Source organism: Phacochoerus africanus, chromosome 3 (genome assembly GCF_016906955.1).
Source record: "Phacochoerus africanus isolate WHEZ1 chromosome 3, ROS_Pafr_v1, whole genome shotgun sequence".
NCBI lineage: Eukaryota > Metazoa > Chordata > Mammalia > Artiodactyla > Suidae > Phacochoerus > Phacochoerus africanus.
In genome coordinates this window covers 132,096,796-132,119,783 of record NC_062546.1, presented here as the reverse complement: position 1 = coordinate 132,119,783, position 22,988 = coordinate 132,096,796, and the positions used below count along the sequence as shown (strand labels likewise).

General features: G+C 38.4%; 2 protein-coding genes across 24 annotated transcripts in view; one reads left to right on the top strand and one right to left on the bottom strand.

Moving 5' to 3' along the window:
* MARCHF7 (membrane associated ring-CH-type finger 7) overlaps window positions 1-7,312 on the bottom strand; it is a 49,763-nt gene extending 42,451 nt beyond the window's left edge. For 3 of the 6 annotated variants that reach the window (XR_007134009.1, XR_007134010.1, XR_007134008.1), the window contains exon 1: window positions 7,096-7,304. The gene's annotated coding sequence lies outside the window, so the exon portion shown is untranslated. Of the gene's footprint in view, window positions 1-7,095 lie in introns of all 6 variants that reach the window. The other 3 variants (XR_007134011.1, XM_047772707.1, XM_047772709.1) reach the window with 3 other exon arrangements.
* Window positions 7,313-7,351: 39 nt separating this feature from the next.
* BAZ2B (bromodomain adjacent to zinc finger domain 2B) overlaps window positions 7,352-22,988 on the top strand; it is a 399,019-nt gene continuing 383,382 nt past the window's right edge. For all 18 annotated transcript variants that reach the window (XM_047772695.1, XM_047772694.1, XM_047772692.1 and 15 more), the window contains exons 1-2: window positions 7,352-7,488; window positions 9,117-9,300. The gene's annotated coding sequence lies outside the window, so the exon portion shown is untranslated. The remainder of the gene's footprint in view (window positions 7,489-9,116; window positions 9,301-22,988) is intronic.

Genomic DNA, 22,988 nt, shown 5'->3' with positions numbered 1-22,988 from the left:
CTTTCTGCATTTCTTACACTACTTAAAGTCAGTAATTTTATTACCTTTGTGGAACCATGGGGAACAATCTACTTCTATAGGCTTTAGTAGGCTCAGTAGCTACTAAAAATTTTGAAAGAGTGTCAGCTAAGAACAAACAACCCCTGACTTCCCACACACTAAATCAGTGTTGAGGACAAGTTATTAGGAAGAGACACATTAGTGTGGGCCCAAAGTATATGTATAGAAGGTAGATTCAATATATCCCAAGTAGAAGAGAATTCACCTATTAACTGGGGGTGGCAGTGAGGAGGTAAAATTCAGCATATTAATGAAGAATATTTATATTGATTGATTGCTTACAGGGATTTGGGAGTGGAAAGTAAAGAAGCATACCAAGATGAGTTCTTGGGGAAAAAAAAAAAAAAAAAAAGGTACCCTAAAGTACCCAGAAGAGGTCCAGAAGAATGCTGGAAATAGTTTTGAAAATCCCAGAGAGCAATTTCAGCTGACTGATTTTCAACCACTTTACAACTAGATTTTACTTTTTTCTTTACACATATGCTACCTACCTCCTAGCCTTCTGCTTGAACTGTAGCTTCTTCCTGGTCAGTCTTAGTTGTCCCCCCTGCACCGAATGTCAACATCATGAAAAAGTTACACTGAAAAACTTTAGAACACATAGGAAAACACCTAGAGCAAAGGAGATCTACATATTACCCTGCTTATAAATAAAGCTTCCTCTGAGCACAAGTTACCTACCAAAAAAGACTTGAATTTTTGGTCTACCCAATTTGGAAAGCTGTTAACTCCTAAGATCAGAGAAATAGCAGTGTAATGCTCAAAGGTTTTTCAATGGTTCTGCTTATTTATAATGAGATTTCTCAAGTAATATGTATCCTCTCCCAACACTCTATAGATCACTGTGTCTCATTCCCACCATAACAGTGCTTTTTTATTTTTAAGGCTGCATCCACAGCAATTTGGGATCAGAGCCACGCCCGTGACCTACACCATGACTTACACCACAGCTCAGCAATGCCAGATCCCTGAGCAAGGCCAGGGATCAAACCTGCATCCTCATGGATACGAGTTGGATTCCTTTCCACTGAGCCACGATGGGAACTCCTACACAGTAAGAGTCTTGTACAGGGTCTGTTGAGAGTCACACAGTAGACATAAACCAAATGACCAAATTAACAAACAAGGTCCCAGCCCCACCCGTATTAATAGTATAGCTTACACCAAAGACTTTCCCTTTATTTTAAATGTATTCTTTAATAAAGGTAAATTTTCCAAAACAGGAGACAGGTTAGGCAAGATAAATTAAGCACTGCCCAATTTTTAGCACATGAACCAACTTCTAACTATGTGTAAAATCAGAACAGTTGGGAAGGCAAAGGTTTGAAGCCTGTCCCTCACTTGATGTGACTCTAGGCTTAATTTCCCTAATGTTTAATTTTTCTCACCTACAAAGTGAGAGTAACAACAGTACCAACTTATAGTGAGCTTTGCTGGCACACAGTTATATATTCGGCAAATACTTGCTATTATTAAGGAATACCATCAGTGCTGAAAGATTTTCAAACAAACAGCTTAGTAGACATTATTTTGGCTTTTTTATTATTTGAAATTTAACACACAGTAAAAAGACTATTTTAAATAAAGTCATTTATGGAGTTCCCATTGAAGCTCAGCAGAAACAAATCTGATTAGTATCCATGAAGAAGCAGTTTCGATCCCCAGCCTTGCTCAGTGGGTTAAAGATCCGGCATTGCTGAGAGCTGTGGTGTAGGGCAAAGATGTAGCTGGGATCTGGCGTTGTTGTGGCTGTGGTGTAGGCCAGTGGCTACAGCTCTGATTCAACCCCTAGCCTGGGAACTTCCATATGCTACAGGTGTGGCCCTAAAAAAATAAATAAATAAAAAGTCACTTATGTACAGGAGGATAATTGCTGCAGAGTAAAGAAAACTAGTATACCTCACTCTTATATAAGCATATTCACACAAAATTGGGAAAAATAGCAATTACTAACATTTTAGTGTATCTCTGAATGGATTTTATTTTCTTCTTTATACTTAGTTTTGGATTTCTTTAATGTACTTGGACTAACTTTAATAATTAAGGGAAAGTTACTGGCAAATGAAAAGATATTTATCTTACATTACAATAACATCTATACAGAACTGCTAAAAAATAATTCCCCTTCTATTAACTGCAGTACTTGCTGGTTTATATTCCTTAGTATCTACATACCACAAAGAAGTAAATATTAAGCAACAGCTGGTAAATAACAAATGGAAAATAAGGTCCAAATCACGTCACAAAATTGAATTTATATTACCTGAGAACGCCTTAATTTTTTTTTTAAATATTAGAAAAAATTTCAAACATACACAAAAGTAGAGACAACAATGAGCCCCTACATGCCAATCACCAGTCTCCAACAATTACCAAGATTTGACCATTTTACCATTTCTATTTTAAGGCAAATCTCAATCAGGACATCTTTAAGAATATCTATTCTTAAAATGTACTAAGCAGTCTGTCATCAATTACAAAGTATGGCTACAAATCCCTCCCAGCTGAACACCCACACCTCTCTGCACAGCAATATTGCTGTTCTTTCCAGGAAGAGGCAAAATCTTATTTCCCCACACCTTGAAGGTGGGCTACCTTTGTGAAAATTACTTTAACTAAGAGAATGCAGTGTGACATTATATGATTTCCAAGGCTCTAAGAAGTCTTATAGCTTCCACTTCACTCTCCTGGAATGCTGTCTTGGGATCCCCATGTAATAGAAGACCACATAGAGGAAAGCCTAAATGTTAACCAACACCAAGTGCCAGAAATGTGAGTGATGCCATCTTGGACCTGCCAGTCTGAGAAATCCTTCACTTGAATGCTGACAAGAGCGAACCCAGGCAAAACCAGAAGAAATATCCAACAGGAACACAGAACTGTAAATAGTAATTTTAGTCCATAAGTTTTTGCGGTGGTGTACCATGTACTAATAGAGTAAAGCTTGCTAACATATTCTTTTACTTTCCTACAATTACCGTTATGCATTCAGTCTTACGAAAAATCTGATTCTATTTCAGGGTCTTAGACTTTGTCTTAAATATCCAGGGGAGTTGAAGTTAATGAATTACCAAAAGCACAACATTCAACATTACTATACAATAAATTCATGGTATAAAGGCCAGTGTTACAATACAAAATACTAATGTATTTCAATAGCCAGTAATCTTCTAGAAATACACACAGGTACAAGTCCATTATTTACCTCTACTTGGTGTATCCTTTTGTTTGCTTTTTTAGGGCCATACCTGTGGCAGATGAGGTTCCCAGGCTAGGGGTCTAATCAGAGCTACAGCTGCCAGCCACAGCCACAGCCAGGGCAACATAGAATCCTTAACCTACTGGGATCCTTAACCCACTGAGCAAGGCTGGGGATTGAACCCGCAACCTCACAGTTCCTAGTTGGATTTGCTTTTGCTGTGCCACGACAGAAACTCCAATGCCTCTATTTTTAACTGACAAATATTTAAGACACAAAGATATACCCGAGTCTTAAAAAATAGTAACTAGAAAAAGTTCAACATCTCCATGATAAAATATGACTATGATGTTAAATTAAGTCTACATTAGAAAACTTTGGAATAATCTATCCTCCTTTGAAGTGTATTTATTCTGTTAGTGCCAAGTTTCAATCCTCATTCAATAACTGGAAACTATTTTAGTCTATCTAAAAGTGGGAAACACATTATACTGAAGTACAACATGAAGAGATGAGAACTAGCCTTTTTTTAGGGGGTCTAATTGGAGCTGTTGCTGCTGGCCTACACCAGAGCCACAGAAACAGGAAATCTGAGCCTCTTCCTCAACCTACACCACAGCTCATGGCAATGCCGGATCCTTAACCCACTGAGCGAGGCCAGGGATCAAACCCACAACCTCATGGTTCCTAGTTGGATTCGTTTCTGCTGTGCCACAACGCGAAGTCCAAGAACTAGCTCTTAAGGTTAAAAATTTGCCTTCTTAAAACTGTTGACAACAGTGGGTGTATGACAGTGGGTAATTTTAAAACCAGGTGAACAACTTATCTAGTCTAACCAGTAGAGCCAGAGAAATATATCTCAAACAAGAAAAACCAGCTTTGACCACATGAGTTCGGATCAGAACAGAAAAGTTAAAAATTAAGATCACTGAAAATTAAAACCCAGCCAACTCTCAAATTATAATTTTATTCTGTTTCCCCCTTTTGAGTTCATCTTATGATTAGCAAGTACATTAAAGATAGTTTTTGTAAAATAATACTTGTGAGAAGATAAATTACTTCACATTAATTCTGCTTCAGTGAATTCAAGATCTTAGAAAGAACTTAAAATGCTACTCATTTTAAACTGTAATTATACTTATGTGATCAGTTGTTGATTCAGTCATACTACAGTTAAAGGGTTCATTAGTTAAGTTTGTTGGTTAAAAGTGAGGTTTGATGCAAGCCTGTGCATTTCATTTATGCATTTTCCCACTGTTCTTTATTACTAGCTCTTAATTATCTATAGTAATAGGAGGATGTATCCTCAAAGACAATTGAAAAATCATTTTTTATTTGGCTTATGGACACAATAGTTCTTTATTCCCAACAGCAGAGAACTTTCTAAAACAGTACAAAAGGCCTTTTACATAATGCTCTAACCTTCCATTCAATTGTTTGAGCAATGGGGAATAAACTGTCCATTCCTAAAACAAACCATGATAACATGACTTTGCAGTTTCCTTATTAAACCTCTAATCATCCTTCACATCTCAGTTCCAGCAATATGTCTGGTAAAAATTTCCCCCAAGATTAAACAGCACTCCTCTATGCTCTGACAGTACTACCATATATTTAAAATAAGATAAGTTTATAGATGAGTCTGATGATTAACTTGTACTTGTGGAGGGCAGAAGCTGTGTTAAGCTCCTTCATGTAATGTGAAGCCCTAACCTAGTAGCTAAAATAAATAACAAACTATCAAAGTGTTTTACATTATTTGATAGTTTTGTACAATTAAAATTATTTTCCTAAAATTAAGTGGGCAACTCTTGAAAGCATACTAGATGAAGAGCTGTGTAAAGTACATATGGAGCTGATTAAAAATTGGGGCCATGGATGACTTTTTATGTTCAAGCTATTATCTGACACCTTCATGTAGTATATATGAACATACTGGAGCCTGACTTTACACTACCCATACTCAATTCTAAACTTTAACATAAAGTTTGTTCCTTGCCTCCCCCCACCCCAAAGAATATATGCACAGTTTATACAGGGGCATCATTGTGCTTTATCTGGGAAATTAAGCTCTCTTGCCAATGAGGAAGAGAAATCGCTTGTACTTAAGTATGAATTTTTAATCATTCTTATTCAAGACATCTGATCCAGTACTCAACTTTGGAAAAAACTCAGAACTATACTTACCAAGCATGTTTATATCTGTGGTATAATTTAGGGCAAAAGAAGAGTTGTAAAAAATTCTTACATTAAAAGATTTGTAGTATAGACTTTATATAAGTAGACAGCACTTTGCCTATGAAAAACGGCCAGCACTCCGTGAAGGGGGTATTTCAGGGAGGGTAAAATTTGAATGTTATTCTGAGCAGAATGCACAGATGGACTTTAATATCCGTTCCAATTGTTTATACTCATCAAGTATTATGTCCCCCAGGGTGTTGACTGCTACTCACTACTAGAACTTAATCCTCATCTTAACTCTAAGAATTGACTGCTACGCTTCTAGGAAAACATTAATAAATAAATAATTACGGTAAAATCAAGGATCAGACCTATATCTTCTACCTCTAATGCCTCATATACCACTGAGGTTTCACAAAATGCTGTATGTAGAGCTGTAAATGAAACACTGACCTCATTTTTTAAAAATTTTTTAATACGGATTTTGTTTGTTTTTTGGCTACACCTGAGGCATGCGGAAGTTCCCCAGCCAGGGATTCCCCCCCACCCCTCCACAGCAGTATCCACTCATAGCAGTTACAACTCCAGATTCTTAACCTGCTGAGCCACCAGGGAATTCTGTAATGACCCCATTTCTGAAACAAAATTTTATCTCAAAGGAAAGCAAAAATCTAGTTACACTATATGCCTGCCTTTTTAACAATGGTATACCATTTGATTTTTAAGTCAAAAATTCATCTTTAACCTTACCTCTTGGCTCTAGACAGAAACGGACAGATGCGAGCAAGGAGAGATTTTTAAATTATTTTAAAAATGAAAAAAAAAACCTAAAATATTCTACAGAATCGGAAAAAAAAATCTTACTGAATTCCACTTCACTTGGCACCTTTGTTCTTAATAGTGACAAACGACAGCATTCATGATGAATTTATTACCAAGAGAGATGTTGTCCATATATTTACATCTGTACGTAGGAAAAAGAATTACAGTATTTTTGGTGTGTGTACACAGTCATCTTCATTATGCAGTTTCATCAAAATGAAGGAGTACTATGTTCTACTGATGCCCTCCATATTTTTACTTCTTAGGCCAACAGGTCCGTTCTTACACATATCATCACCTATTTCCATTTGAAGAACGTACAATTTACCACAAAGCAAAAGAAAGCCCAAAGTTATTACGATACTCAAGAACTTGGACAATCAATCAGCAAATATTTACCGCATCTAAGGTGCTGGCAAAGTCCCTACAATTCAAGGCTGGGCTGGCAGAGCCCTGAGCCTCTTGGCCTTCAACACCTCGCTCATTAAATATTTTACACGTGACACTTCTCGCCCTCGGGGCTCGGTAAAGACCCTCCTAAACCCAACCTAAGGGGAGGCCGCCAAAGGCCAAAATATGGCTCAAGCCCCTTGCCCTAGCCCGCCGCAAGTCCATATGGAAGACGCACAACCTGCCCCCTTCACCCGTCACAAAACTCCACCACGGGACGAAAGGCCCCCGGCAAAGAAAGCCTGCGGACAGCTCCGCTTCGTACGCGGGATCAAGCTCCTTCACCCCACCTAGAGAGGAAGGAAGCAGGGGCCTCCGCGTCCCCGGGCCCGCACTTCATTTCCTCCCCTCCCCCACCAGCGGCCTAGACTAGAACCACCTACCCCAGAGGTAGAAGCCCAAACTCCGCAGCTTATTCCCCTTCTTCCGGTGCTAACACCGAACAGGCGCGTCCGGCTCCCAGGGATCACACCACCACCTTCTTCCTCTGAGCCCTAGGCCTCTAAATGAGGCTGAACAGTCGGCGGCGAAGCACAATGGCGCCCGCCCTTCTCCAGGATCAGGCGCAGAAGCAGCCGCCACCGTTAAAAGCCCCTCCCTTCTCTTCCTTCCCCCAACCCCACCACTTCGCGGATTCCGCCGACTTCTCGCGAGAGTGGCGAAGCTCCGCGGACCCGAGAACTGCGGGCGGACTCGACGTACCCCACCGCGGGGTGGTGCTCTGACTGCGGCAACCGTTGAAGGGCTGTCTCTGGGGAGTCAGCGAGGCGCCATCGGTAAGCGGCTTCGACTGGTCAGCCGGCGGGCTTGCGAGGGTGCGGGCGCCGGGAGCTGGGCGCTGGAGGCCCGGCCCTAGTTGGCCGCCCTCGCCTGGCTTGGCGAAGGGCTGGTATCCAGCCCTGCCGTTCTCCAGAGCCCAAGTCCGTGGCACAGGCTCTTGCCTCCTCCTGCAAACCTGCAAGGCCCACTGCTCAAAATACCGCCCCCGCCCCTTTTTCCTTCCGCTTGATGAGTGGTGCAGTCAATGTTTATTGACTTGAATCAAACACTGCCTTTTCCGACCTCCCCTCCTCCCATTCCCTGTCTGTCCTGTGTATCCGAACCCTCTCCTTTAAAGGTTGGAGTGGATTTGTCCCGGACCATTTGTTACTGGTTGTAATTCAGTGGTGGTGGTGTAGTTTCTTAGACAAGTCTTTTAAGATCGTTTTGCTAATCTTTGGTAGTGTAGCTACAGATTTTGCAGTAAGAATTCATCCATTTAGAGAGGAAAATTGTGAGGTAAATGGCCTGACGAGAATGAGACGAAACTTTCAGAAATCTGTAAATGTGGTAAACCAAGATATAAAAGAATCCTAATGAAAAGGAGTAGATTAGAGGAAAAAGCCACAATTTCGGTGAATTTAGGTGAATATGTGGATTTTGAATAATGTGTCAAACATGGAAGTGCTTCACCAGTAAAGATTAAGTTATTGAAACTTGGAGGCATACTGATTACACTTGATTGGTACACTGACCTATTTTCATTAGGTTGTTTAAGCAATTCTTTAGATCCAAGTAATTTCAATAAATGTAGTATGAAGTTTGTGGTTTTTGTTATTTCATCCGGAGGGTGAAATGTATCATCCCTCTGTCTTAGAAACTAACAGACTGTTCATTCTTCACTAATGTAAATTGTAAGATATTAAAGATAATTATTATTTAAAGTTGGCACATAAATGCCATTCTATCTCTTTAAAATGTGAGTTGAAGGAGTTCCCATTGTGACTCAGCAGTTAACATATCCGACTAATATCCATGAGGAGGTGGCTTTGATTCCTGGCCTCGCCCAGTGGGTTAAGGATCCAGCATTGCCATGAGCTGTGGTGTAGGTTGCAGATGAGGCTCAGATCTGGCATTGCTCTGGCTGTGGTGTAGGCTGGCAGCTGCAGCTCCTATTCAACCCCTAGCCTGAGAACCTCCATGTGCCGTGTGTGCAGCCCTAAAAAGACCAAAAAAAAAAAAAAGAGTTGAAGACTATCTAATATGGAATAAAGTGAACAGGGATTGTTTGAGAAAATTAATTTGCTCTTTATAGAAAATGTGCCCAGGTTTCTTCCAACTGTTTGAGTCTACCTGTAGCATTGTGGTTATGAACATAGACACCCTGAGCACAGGCTGCATGGGTTCAAATTTTAGCCCTGCCTCTTACTCCCTTTGTTATCTTGAGCAATTCCTTAACCTTGCCAAGCCAAGGTTTCCTATAAAATGGGGGTTGGAGTACGTATAACTCATAGGGTTGTTGAAAAGATTAAATGGGTTAATGCATCAGTGCCTAGAACATAGTTTAAGCATTCCATAATTGTTAACTATTACATTCCATATCTAAACCACTACTAATACTGTCTTTCTGGACCTTATTACATAGGTCCCTTAAACATCTCAAGTACATTCTACGTTAAGAGGAATGACCGCACCATTTTCCTGAGCTATGGAAGTCAGACCTGGTAAAGGTGTCTTCTCTACAGAACCCCCAAACCTGGCAAGGATGATTCAGATTTTGGCAGATTATCACTTCATCCCCAACCAACACTTATAAAATATCAACAGAGGTGAGTTGGCACCAATTTCATATGCTAAGCAGACTTTCCAGACTCTAATTTCTTATTGATGCTAGTAAATAATGACCACTCATAAGTATGTTTTTATTCTTTAAGAATTATTATTAATTGATATTGTTTTTTTAATGTGCTTTCTGTGATTTGAGTTTCCAGATAATTATCATTATCAGCTGATAATTATTGAGATTTTCTGTGTTAAAGACAATTTGGTAGGGATCATGGATACAAATAGGTACAATCTAGACTATATTTTATGAACTTAAAATCAAGACCAGTGATTTGACAGGCAAAATGATTTAAACTTAGAACTGTTCTGGCCAATTGAGACCCAATGGTTGCCTTTTTTAGAGTTCCCCTACTTGACCTTCCTTTGCTCAACTTTTTATCCTTATGACCGACTCTGACATACCTTTTTGTATCTAAATATCTTTGTTCTCCACTTGCCACACCAACACATTAGTTCCCATTTTCGAAGTTGGCTTCTTTTCTAAATTAAGGCCTTCTTTACTATTATTAATTTTTTCCCTTCTACTTTGTAAATTTGTCTATCATTGGTCATAACATGGTCATAACAACCCTTTGTTCTTATGCTTAAGTACTTCCTCGCCTACCTGATAGGTTAGAATTCTCTTTCATTTTTTTAAAAAGTCTATAATTGAGGATTTTTCCTAAGAAATACGTTACTTAAAAGGTCTGTTATTTTAAATCTTTGATGTAAAAAATTCTTTTTATTCCCAAAATAATAACCTCATGATTTAATAATTTGGTGAATTAAGATTTCTCATGGTGGCTCAGCAGTAACAAACCTGACTAGTATCCGTGAGGACGCACAGTCAATCCCTGGCCTCACTCAGTGGGTTAAGGATCCACTTTGCCTGGAGTTGCTTTTTAGGTCTAAGACATGGCTCAGATCTGGCATTCCTGTGGCTATGATTGTAGGCCAGCATCCACAGCTCCAATTCAATTCCTAGCCTAGGAACTTCCGTAAACTGGGAGTGCAACCTAAAAAGACAAAAAAAAAAGTTCTGTTAATTTAAATTTTCCCTTCATCAAGTTTATGGAAAGTTGCCACATTTAATAAATGAGCATTCAAAGCATTCTGTTGTTGACTTCTGTTGAATATTCAGAAATAACTTTTGATGCTTTAAGCTAATAGATAAAACAATATAAAAACAGATTTTAAAAATACCATCTGCAGACTTCTCTCAGAACTCTTTCTTATACCTAAGCTTATGGTCTAGATCTCATTGGTACTAGGAAGATCATTCCCGCTCACATTGTTACTCTAGAACATCTATCCTGATCAGGAATAATTCTCAATTTACGGGGCACTTAGAATCCATATGTGAAGCACTTTTTATATTGCCTAAAACATACAGTTTTTAATAAAAACAACTATCTTTTATTATTGTTAGTACTAAAACTATGGTACACAGGCCAAATCTGATCCACTACCTATTACTGTAAATAGTTTTGTTGGAACACAGCCAGGCCCAGAATTTTATGTATTGTCTTTATATTAGGGTTCTCCAGAGAAATGGAACCAATAGTATACAATACTTGCCTATCTATCTATAATTGTAAAATATCTTCATTACAATGCCTAATTATCATTTGACTACATGACTTGATACTCTAGCCTGGCCAACTTCACACATAAAATTGACAATTGCAGTCAATGACTGCTTTCACCCTATAACAGCAGAATTGAGTAGTAGTGATAGAGACAGTATGGCCCAGAAAGCCTAAAATATCTACTAATAGGTTTTTGATAGAAAGCTTGCTGACCCCCAAAATAAACTATAAAGCCAAATTGAACTGTTCCTTTCAGTCAAGCTGAATATATACATACAACTTTAGATTAATAATAATCTCTGTGGCCACTTTGGACTGTATTTTGTGAGACTGCAAACAGAAGAGCATCTAAATACTTATATAAATTCCTTGAATAATCCCTCTGGCAAAAGTGGTTGCAATGTCCTTTTTAGTCTTAATTTTTTTATGTCCATATTTGTGTACAATTTTATAACTATGTATTATGTGATTATGTCATACATCCTAGCTATTTTAGGATAGGCTGTTTCTTTTGCTTTTTCCCCCTTTTTCTTTTTTTTTCTCTTTTCTTCCCTGTTCTTTTCCTTTTTTCCCTTTTGCTTTTAAAATTTGCTCTCTCACCTCTATTTCCTACTCCATAAACATTCTTGCAAAATTTGTGAGTATCTGTCTGCATTTTTATGCAGTTGTACAGTGTTTAAAGAATAGTTATTTAACAAACACTTGCAGAGAAATACTCGTATAGAGATTTTTTCCATTTATTTTATAAAATAACATCAAATTTCAATATGCATATTCACCTTCATTTTTCTTTTTGTCTTTTTTTTTTTGGTCTTTTTGTGTGTGTGTGTCTTTTTAGGGCTGCCCCCGTGGCATATGGAGGTTCCCAGGCTAGGGGTCTAATCAGAGCTACAACTGCTGGCCTATACCACAGCCACAGCCACAGCAATACCAGATCCGAGGCGAATCTGTGACCTGCACCACAGCTCACAGCAACACGGGATCCTTAACCAATGAGCAAAGCCAGGGATCAAACCCTCAACCTCATGGTTCCTCGTCAGATTCATTTCTGCTGTGCCACAACAGGAACTCCTCATCTTAATTTTTCAATCAAAAGTACTTTTTTCTCTAAATACCTATTTATATTAGTTGTTTATTCTTTCTTTTCAATGTCATAGATATTACTACTCTGTCCTGCCTTCTCTTTTTCAACTATTGACCTTGCTACTTATTATCTTTTGCTATAGATATGTCCATATGGTAAAATGTGTCTATAATTTCCTTTATAACTTGAAACTTAGATGAAAAGGATAATTTCCAAAGTAAATACAAGCTTATCAATATATTGACCACATTTGAGATAGTGCAGTTTCTATAGAACAAACAGAGAAAAACATCAAGGAACTACCTTATTTAAAAACAACAACAACAAACAGTTCCACATGGTTCCCCAGGGAAATTTTATGAAACACTCAAAGACCAAGCAATCTCAGTGCTCTATAAATTGTTCCAGACCACTGAAAGTAGATAATACCAGTTCTGAAAGATAGTACAGGAAATAAATTACAGACCTATATCAATTATAAGTACTGATGCAAACTATTGCATAAAACATTAGCTAACCAATTTTACTACCATATTAAGAAAATAATACGTGGTACTATGACCATGTGGGATTTATTCAAGGAAAACATAATTAGTTGACTATTAGGTAATCCATTAATGTTATATACCGTATTAATGAATATAGGGAGACAAATCATATGTAGATGCTAAAATGACCTTCAACAACCTTTAACACTTGATAAAAACACTCAACAAAATAGGAATTAATATTTTCTCTTTTTAAATGATTTTAATTTTTTCCGTTATAGCTGGTTTACAGCAAGTGACTGGTCACACATATATACATTTTTTTTCTCACATTATCCTTCGTGTTCCATCATAAGTGACTAGATATAGTTCCCTGTGCTATACAGCAGGATCTCATTGCCTATCCACTCCAAATGCAATAGTTTGCATCTATTAACCCCAAATTCCCAGTCTGTCCCTCTCCCTCCCCCTCCTCCTTGGCAACCACAAGTCTGGTCTCCAGGTCCATGAGTTTCTTTTCTATGGAAAGGTTCATTTGTGCTGTGTATTAGATTCCAGATATAAGTGATATCATATGGTATTTGTCTTTCTCTTTCTGACTTACTTCACTTAGTATGAGAGTCTCTAGTTCCATCCATGTTGCTGCAAATGGCATTATTTTGTTCCTTTTTATGGCTGAGTAGTATTCCATTGTGTGTATATACCACATATTCCTAATCCAATCATCTGTTGATGGACATTTAGGTTGTTTCCATGTCTTGGCTGTTGTGAATAGTGCTGCAGTGAACATTCAGGTGCATGTATCTTTTTCAAGGAAAGGTTTGTCCAGTTATATGCCCTAGAGTGGGATTTCTGTGTTATACCATAGTTCCATGTTTAGTTTGCTGAGGTTCCTACATACTGTTTTCTGTAGTTATTGTACCAGTTTACATTCCTACTAGCAGTGTAGGAGGGTACCATTTTCTCCATACCCTCTCTAGCATTTCTTATTTGTTGACTTGTTAATGATGGCCATTCTGACAGGTGTGAAGGAATTGATATTTTCTTAACACCATTTTACTTAGTGGGAAACACTAGGGACATTTTTACTTCTACCATCTGGAACAAGGCAGTAGTAACCTTACTACTGCCCTCATTTTACTTCCCTCATGTATTAGGCAATGCAATTAAATAAGAGCATTCAGAAGAGACGTAACAATTTGAAATTAAGAAGTAAAAGTATATTTGCATATATTATGATAGTATATGTGGAAAACCCTAGAACAAAGGTCAGAAAAGTAGCCCGAGAGCCAAATATGGTCACATCATTTTGTTGTGTATTACTTTTTCCTTTAGCTCTACACTAGCAGAGTTGGGTAATTGTGACAGAAACTGAATGAACCTGAGTTCCTTTGTGGTGCAGTGGGTTAAGGATCTGGCATTGTGACTGCTGGTGTGGCATAGGTTTGATCCCTGGCCTGGGAACTTCTACATGTTGTAGGCACAGCCAAAGAAAGAAGGAAGGAAGGAAGGGAGGGAGGGAAGAAAGAAAAATTGTTTGGGCCACAAAGCTGAAAATATTCAGATATTGAACAGAAAAATTGTGTAGACTCCTGCCCTAGAGAATCAGTAATAAAACTAATCCAAACAATAAAATAATTTAGTAACTAGCAAGCTATAAAATTAGTAGCATCAAAACTCAATACTCAATTTTTTTTTTTTTTGGTCTTTTTAGGGCCACACCTGTGACATATGAAAGTTCCCAAGCTAGGGGTCGAATTGGAGCTGAAGCTGCCAGCATATACCATAGCCACAGCAACACGGGATCCTAACGGCATCTGCAACCTACATCACAGCTCATGGCAACACTGCATTTTTAACCCACTGAGCGAGTCCAGGGATCGAACCTGTTCAACACCAGCAATGCTCTTCCTTATGGATACTAGTCTCTCCAATTTCCCCTGGTCTGTGACAGTTTTAGTCTTTCCTTATTTGTCATGATTTTGACAGTTTTGAGGAGTCCTGGTGAAATATTTCTAGGATATCTCTCAATTTTGGTTTGTCTTAATGTATTTCTCAGGATTAGACTAGGGCTTATGGTTTTCTTGTTTGTTTGTTTTGATTTTTTGGGTTTTTTTTTTGTCTTTTTTAGGGCAGCACCCATAGCATATGGAGGTTCCCAGGCTAGGGGTTGAATCAGAGCTATAGCTGCTGGCCTGTGGCACAGCCACAGCTATGCAGGATCTGAGCCGCGTCTGTGACACCACAGCTCACGGCAGCGACAGATCCTGAACACAATGAGCGAGGCCAGGGATCGAACCCAAGTCCTCATGGATACTAGTCAGATTTGTTAACCGCTGAGCCGTGATGGGAACTCCTGGGTTATGGTTTTTGTAGAAAGAATACTGCAGAGTTGAAGTACTCTTCTCATCACATTGTATCAGGGAGTATATGCTATCAACTCCAGTGATGTAAACCTAGTATCTTGGTTAAGGAAATATCTGCCAGGTTTCTCCTGTGTAAAGTTCCAATTTTTCCCTATTTGGAAGGAAGTCACTAACTCCAGCCCACTCTCAAAGGCAAGGTGAGGGAGCAGGTTAAACTTCACTTTCTGGACAGGTTAGTTTCTACATATGTTACTTGGATTCCGCTGAAGGAAGATTTGATTCTTCTCCCCAATTTGTTTATGTATCTTTTATTTATGTGTATATTGATTCATGAATATTTATTTTATTTTTGGGGTTATAATATAATATATTCTTTGTCATTCACATACTTCCAGCTTTGACTGTCTGGAGTTCTGGTAGACTCCTATGGTACTGACATGCTTCCATCCTTTTGGTTTATGAGCATTCCCTTGCTTTCTGGTATTATTGCCTTGTCTTGTATTTTTCCTGTTTCAATCTGCTGTTTCTTTAGAGCACTTGGGTTTTTGTAATTGGAGAACGATGTTTAGAAACCACTGTCTTGGCACTAAGTGGTTTCTACTGTTTTGTAACTTTTCTGTAAGTTTGAAGTCATTTCCAAATAAAAAGTTAAAAAAAAAAACTGACTTAATGTAAGATGTACATCATATTTCTTCTTCTCCTTCTTCTTTACTTTTTTTTTTGTCTTTTGTCTTTTGAGCGCCACACCCAGGGCATATGGAAATTCCCAGGCTAGGGGTCTAGTCAAAGCTGTTGGTGCCTGCTTACACCAGAGCCGCAGCAACTTCAGATCCAAGCCGCATCTGCAACCACAGCTCACGGCAACTCTGGATCCTTAACCCACTGAGTGAGGCCAGGGATCAAACCCACAACCTCATGGTTCCTAGTCGGATTTGTTTCCACTGAGCCACTACGGAAACTCTGTTATTTATTATTCTTAATTGTTCTACCGTAGTTTAACTATTATGTCAGTTATCAAATGTTACATTTTAAAATTCATAGATGCATATTCTTTCTAAATAAAAATTACATTCTACTTGGTATATGTAAGTTATTAATAAAATTATACCACAACCTTAGTAGAATTTTTTAATATTTTATTTGCAGCTTTTGAATAGAATGGAAACACTTTGTCATATTTTCCTCTTATAAAAAGCAGAGGTCTATGATTAACTTCTTAAAACTTTACATACAAAACTAATAAGTGAGCTGTCTAGTTCAACATGCATACATAAAAGGGCATAGCAGGGGTGTAAAGGAAGATCTTGACATTACTCATAACTCTTTCAAGCAATGGTACCTCCACCCTCCCATTCCATTTTAGTGAATAAGCATGATGTGGACAATGTGGCCTGTTTGACAGGAAATTCTGTATATGAAAACACAGCATTTCATAGGGAAGATTTTAAAATATCTCTTTGATCTATGACGTAAGAAAGTTACTACTATACCAGATGAGTCTATTTTATATCTTGGAAAGTTATTTTATAAATTATTTCTTCTAGAATATAAGAATAAATAAGAGAAATATGTAAAGGATGATATAGCTAACTTTAGCTCTTAATGACACTTATTGACTTAACAAATAATGTAAAAAAGAATGTGAATAGGAAGAGTGTAAAAAAGACACAATTTATATGCTCTAACCTCATTTTTATATAAAAAGGATGTACAGTTGTTCCTTGGTATCTGCAGAGGATTGGTTCCAGGACCGTTTGAGAGCACCAAAATCCGCAAATGCTCAAGTCCCTTATTATATAAAATGGTATTATATTTGCATATAACATACACATGCGCATTCTCCTCCATAGTTTAAGTTATCTCTAGATTACTTAGGCTATCTAATACAGTGTAAATGTATGTAAATATTTGCTGGCACATGGCAAATTCAAGTTTTGCTTTTTGGAATTTTTCTGGAATTTTTTTCAAATATTTTTGTCCCATGGTCCGTTGAGTCTACCGATGTGGAACCCACAAATGTGGAGGGCTAACTGTATATACGTACGTAGAAAATTTCTAGATCATTGTCAGTCTGCAAGTTCCTACCATTGATGTGTCATGAAAACAATTTAGTAAATCTTAACTTGCGTTTTTTAAATTAAGTAAAACAATGAAAAGTGTAGTATTTAGCGCATAATTAGTGTAATTACTAAAACATTTATTTCGAGTGTGTATGTGTGTGTGAGTGATTTCTGGGTTGTGATGTAAAATGCATTTCTTAAAAGTATTAGAAAAATACGGTTCTACAATTGGAGACCAAAACCACTTAAAAGTAGACTTCCAGGGAGTAGGAGAAGGATTTTTGCAGTGAGGGGTTTCTTGAGAAGAGGTCTGAAAGCTTTAACTCTTTACACTCTTTTTGCATAAACAGTTTGGAGAAACAAGTTTAAAAAAATCATGCAAAGTAGCGATCTAATTTGCAGTTTCCAAAGGTAGTACAGTTCTTTCAGCTCTTCCCTACCATAGTGTCCCTGTCTCTTCATATCTCTGAGAAAGCTTCTGGAGCCTAATGTCAACTCCCTTCCTCTCACCTTGCTACTTAAGCCTTATTCCTTAGAACTGACTAAATGTGCTACTTAGGGTGCTATGTGATATCCAGTATATGGACCCTATTAATTTTCTCATAACCTCCATCCTCCGATAAAATCTGAATTCCGAAATATTTTTGGTCCTAATATTTCACATAAAAAGTTATAGATTTATTTTTTTACTATTATCTGGCTTCTGTTATTGTTGGTGAAATTCCTGCTGTCAGTCTTAATTTTCATTCTTTTAGGTAATCTGTTTACTCTTTGTGGTAAATTTAAGATTTTCTTTTTCTCCATGAAGAACAGACTTGTGGTTGCCAAGGGGGAGGGGGTAGGAAGTGGGATGGACTGGGAGCTTGGGGTTAGTAGATACAAACTCTTATATTTAGAATGGATAAGCAATGAGGTCCTGCTGTATAGCACAGGGATCTATATCCAGTCTCTTGTGATAGCACTTGATATAAGACAAAATGAGAAAAAGAATGTATGTATATATGTATAACTGGTTCACTTTGCTGTGCAGCAAAATTGACAGAACATTGTAAATCAACTATAAAAAAGAAAAATTAAGAGAGTTCCTATTATGGCTCAGTGGGTTAAGAACCCAACTAGTATCCATGAGGATGAGGGTTCAGTACCTGGCCTTGCTCAGTGGGTTAAGGATCTGGCATTGCTGTGAGCTATGGTGTAGGCTGGCAGCTGCAGCTCCAATTCAACCCCTGGCCTGGGAACTTCCATATGCTGCAAGTGTGGCCCTAAAAAGAAAAAAAATTTGAAATAATAATAATATTTTCTCTTTTGCTTTTTTATTTGGGGAGGAGGTGCCCTCAGCATCAGCATGCTGTAGTTCCTGGGTCAGGGATCTAACCTAAGCCACCGCAGTGACAACACCAAATCCCTAACTGCTGGGCCAGCAGGGAACTCCTCTCCTTATCTTTAATACCCCACGTTTTCATCATAATGTGTCTGATTGTGACACTCTTTACTCTGTTTGTGCATTATCAATCTGTGGATTTACATATTTTCTCAGTTCTACAAAAATGTCAGCTATTATCTATTTAGTATTGCTTCTCTATTATTCCCTAAGTTATTTCTAGAATTATTATTAGCTATATATTGGATCCTTTAGAACTACTTATCCTGTCTCTTAAATGTGCTTTTCTATTTTTATTTCTATATCTTTTTCTATTAAGAATTCATCCTGTCACTTTGGCAAACAGTGTTATCTAACCAAAAGCTATTTCCTCCACTTTTTCTTTATGAATGCCTTTTCATTGTTTATGCAGTGAGTGACTGTGTGCTTCATAAAAATCATAAGAAGTACAGACACACTGGAACACAGTTTGGCAGTTTTTTAGATGGTCACACATGCATTTACCATGCAACTTAACAATCCTATTCCTGGATATTTACCAAAGAGAAATGAAAACTATGTTCACAAAGAAAAACACTGCACATGAGTACTTGTCAAAACCTAGAAACAATACAAATATCCCTCATCTTGTGAGTGGTTAAACATAGTGTGGTACGTCCATGCAATAGAAAACTTCTTAGCAAACAAAGGGATGAACTACTGATAAATATAATAATATGAATGAATCTCATATACATCTTGCTAAGTGAAAGAAGCCAGACTACAAAGGCTGTATAGTATAATAATTGTATTTATATGATATTTTGGAAAAGGCGAATCTATAGGGACAGAACTACCAATGGTTGCTGGCAGCTGGGTTAGAGACGGGTTGACTGCTATGGTAGACTGAATAATGCCCCCCCCCTCACTCCCCAGATATCCACATCTTAATTTCTAGAACCTAAAAATGTTCCTTTATATACCAAAAGGAACTTGCAGGTATGATTAAGTTAGAGATTTTTTTTTTAATTTAAGTATTGTTGATTTACAATGTTATATTAATTTCTGCCAAATTGATTTAGTTATATATACATATGTGTGTATATATGTGTGTGTGTGTGTGTATACACTTTTTAAAGTACTCTTTTTCATTATGGTTTCTCATAGAACATTGAATATGGTTCTCTATGCTATACAGTTGGATCTTGTTGATCATCCTCTCCATGTATTATAGCTTACATCTGCTAACGCCACCCTCCCATCCCATCTCCCTCAAACCCCTTCCCCTTGGCAACCACAAGTTTGTTCTCTATGTCTATGAGTCCCTTTCTGTTTTGTAGATAGGTTCATTTGTGTCCTATTTTATATTTCACATGGAAGTGATAGCATATGGTATTTCTCTTTCTCTTTTGACTTACCTCACTTTATCATAATCTCTAGTTTCATCCATGTTGCTGTGAATGGCATTATTTTATTCTTTTTAATGGCTGAATAGTATTCCATTGTATATATGTACCACATCTTCTGTATACACTCATGTGCTGATGGACGCTTGTGTTGCTTTCATGTCTTGGCTATTGTGAATAGCGCTGCTATGATTGTAGGTATGAACATATCTTTTTGAATTACAGTTTTGTCTGGATATATACCCGGGAGTGGGATTGCGGACTCATATGGTAACTCTAGCCTTAGCTTTCCAAGGAACCTCCATACTTTTTTCCATAGTGATCATACCAATTTTACATTCTCACCAACAATGTAGGAGGGTTCCCTTTTCTGCACACCCTCCTAGCATTTGTTATTTGTAGACTTTTCAATGATGGCCATTCTGACTGGAGTGAGGTAGTACCTCACTGTAGTTTTGATTTGCATTTCTAAGTTAGAGATCTTTAGATGGGACATGTATGTTGTTGGTATCATGAAATTATTTTTCCATATTCTGTAGTAAAATTATTTTGAATTTTTCATTGGGCAACTCCTGCATCTCTATTTCTTTGGGGCCACTTACTGGAGATTTACTGTATTCCTTTGGCAGAGACATGTTTCCTTAATTCTTCATGATCCCTGTGGCCTTGCATGGGTACCTGAGCATTTGAAGAAGCAATCATCTTGTTCAGATTTTATGGACTAACTTCAGTAAGGGAAGTCTTTCACCTGGGGGGTCCAAGACCAAGTTGTGACCTTGATTCTAGTGGTGCAGGGTGTTAAGTGCCAGGGCCTGTGGCAATAGAAAGTACAACAAGGACGTGATGTCTTTTTGACTTTTTATCAGTTACCATAGCACTGATAACTCGCAAGCACTGCAGGGGGTTTTCAGTGGCATCAAAGGCTTTTGGTGTCCTCAGCAGCCCTTCTAGATCCAGTGACCCAGGACCAGGGCAGGTAGTAGTGGTGGCTTAAGCCAGTGGCATGCTTACACTTGACTGTGGGGGTCAGCTGCAAGTGCCTATGTAGTGGCGGGGGCCAGTTGCAGACATGGATGTAATGATACTGGCATAATATGCATGTAAAGATAGTGTAGTGTCAGGGGCCAGGACAGGTAGCAAGGGCCAGGGCCAGTTATGGGCTTACTGGCAACTATGGAGGCCCTGTTGGTGCACACTCCTGTGGCTACTTGCTTTTCCCACCAGGTGTGCATATTGCAGTGGAGGCCAGTTATGGGAGCCAGGCTGGGGGCTTACAGGTGCACAGTGGGGGGATGACTACAGGTGAGCACTGTGGTGCCAGCTCATAACAGGAGGCAGCACCTGATCTAGGCCCCTAACAGCTGTGGGGCCTGGCTCTCTATGTGTTCACCTGTGAGTATGCATGCTAACCCCAGGCATGTGCACTGTAGTGGAAGCTGATGATGGATGTCAGGTCAGTGGCATGCAAGTACACAGGTGGAGGATCTATCCTTAAGCATTGCCTTGGGCGTCTAGGCTGGTGTCTTGCACATGTGTAGCTGTAGAAGCGCAAGCTGGCTGCAAGTGTGATTACTGAATTCCTACAGGGACAGGAAGAGACTCACGTAGCTAGTGTCTTAACACTTGTGCAGCTTCAGTCTGTTATTTTTAATAAACACTACTTCCTGTGAGGCAAAGTCTGGTGAAATCTGTTGTGGGTGCTTAGAGGCTGTCCTGGCTGTTGGCTTTGTCAGTAGCGAAGTCTGCTTAGTTTGTCTGTAAAGCAGTTCTTTATAATAGCAGAGGTTATTACTAACAGACATGCAGAAGCTGGTTGCTCACCTTGTTCTTCCTTTCTTGGCAAGAGGAACTCTTTCTGTCTGGAAAGTTCCTTCTGGGTGCTGAACAATACCAGCTTGGGTGATAGGATGATCTAGCCAAAGTGAAGCTGTCCTCTTGTGTGATTATTTTCAGTTTGTTTTGTTCTACTGTGTTGCTAAAATTTCCTAAGTGCAGTTTCAAGGTCTCTTAAAACTGATTTTTTTTTTTTTTGTCTTTTTAGGGCCGCACCTGTAGCATATGGAGGTTCACAGGTTAGGGGTCAAATTGGAGCTGCAACCACAGGCCTACACCACAGCCACAGCAATGCCAAATCTGACCTGTGTCTGCGACCTACACCACAGCTCACGACAATACCGAATCCTTAACCCACTGAGCAAGACCAGGGATTGAACCTGCGTCCTCATGTATACTAGTCAGATTCATTTCCGCTGAGCCACGATGGGAACTCCTTAGAACTGATTTTGTTTGTGAATAGCTGTTCAATCCTTGATCTTTGCAGGGATTGGGGGTGGGGGTGGGTGAAGGAGTTTGGTGGGGGTGGGGTGCTGCGTTCTTCTATGTAGCTGTTTTTTTCCACAATTTCTTCTTAAAATTTTATTTTCCATTTTTATGTTTGAAATATAATAAGGGAGTCCAAGCATGCACTCACACTATTATAACATTGATGTCTAAGAGAGAGGTAGTATAAAAGTAGAACAACAAAAAATTATTAACAAATGAATGTCAGATACAGAATTGGAAGAATTAGCTTAATACAATGGCTAACCAATAAGATTTTAATAATTTTTCAACAGACTGTAACCTTCTCCCTCCTCTTCTGCCTTCTTCTCCGCCTTCTTCCCTTCCCTTCCACCATTCTTCTTCCTCTCTTTCCTCCTGTTCTTCCTTCTCCTTCCCCTTTTTTCAAGATTAGATTCTTTAACTTTTACTTTTGATTTTGTTCAGGTACTAAATGGCTGCCTGGAACTACACTGTCGTTCTTTCTCTTTCTCTATCTTATGAAAAAAAACACACGTTTGGAAGGTAATAGACCTAGGATTAAGAGTGCTAGAGATAGTTATTTTTTCCCTAAAGCTAAAATAATTTTATTCAGATTGCATTTTGTTGCAAATAATTTCCCCTAAACCAGAGATGGAAAATTTGTTGCAATTGGAGTCCCAGCTCTGATTATGTAGCAGTGACAACCTAGAACTGTGTCTTGAGCATTCTAGGGCCACATCAAGGCTCTACAGCAAAGTGTGCCTTGATTGGTTATTGATATACATCATGAGTAGAGGAAGAGGGAATGATTGCCATTCGCTTCCTATGTTTTTAAGTAAATTATGATGTATATCTGTATTTAAAGGAAGTTTGATTATTCAGTCTTTCTCTTTCATGTTTCCCATGTATCAATAGAAATAATTGTCCTCCTAATACTGATGAAATAATTTAGGCATTGAAAGTTTTTATTTGAATTCTTACCCTATGAAAGTTATATGTTTGTGTCACATTTTCTGTATAAATATCTGACTTTTGAAAA